At 46.6% G+C, this 522-nt stretch overlaps 1 pseudogene; it reads right to left on the reverse strand.

The window, feature by feature from the left end:
* Positions 1-237: 237 nt before the first annotated feature.
* On the reverse strand, positions 238-354 carry LOC136656558 (5S ribosomal RNA; annotated as a pseudogene).
* Between the last annotated feature and the right edge of the window lie 168 nt (positions 355-522).

Consider the following 522-nt stretch of genomic DNA (forward strand, 5'->3'; position numbering starts at 1 on the left):
TCTGGACACAAGGAAGCTCTAAACAATTGTGTCTGCCCGGATATTCTGCTGCACAGCCTTCTGGAACACTGGGTAATAGATGCGACTGCCCAGAGCCAACCAGTGCTCAGATCAACCTGAAAGAAACATGGCAATATGGCAGAATGGTATGGGCCAGTCGGGAGAGAGAGAGAGCTTTTTTGGGAGTTTGGAGACTGCTGTGGTTGGCAACCTTCAGTCTCGAAAGACTATGGTATAAGCCTACAGCACCCGGTATTCCCAGGCAGTCTCCCATCCAAGTACTAACCAGGCCTGACCCTGCTTAGCTTCCGAGATCAGACGAGATCAGGCATGTGCAGGGTAACAGTTGTTGCTCTACTGTACTTAGTGAGACTTATTCTGAGAAGACATTCATGGATTGCTATATTCATTTTGCCAGGAAAGTCTTTCCTGGAAACAACTCTCAATCCTATAAAAGGGACTTTGCTTCAGTTCCCCTTTTACAAGGTAATTTTACAGCTGATACCTTTTTCGGAGAAGTAC

The sequence above is a fragment of the Tiliqua scincoides genome, chromosome 6 (genome assembly GCF_035046505.1).
Source record: "Tiliqua scincoides isolate rTilSci1 chromosome 6, rTilSci1.hap2, whole genome shotgun sequence".
In the NCBI taxonomy this organism is placed as follows: Eukaryota; Metazoa; Chordata; class Lepidosauria; order Squamata; family Scincidae; genus Tiliqua; species Tiliqua scincoides.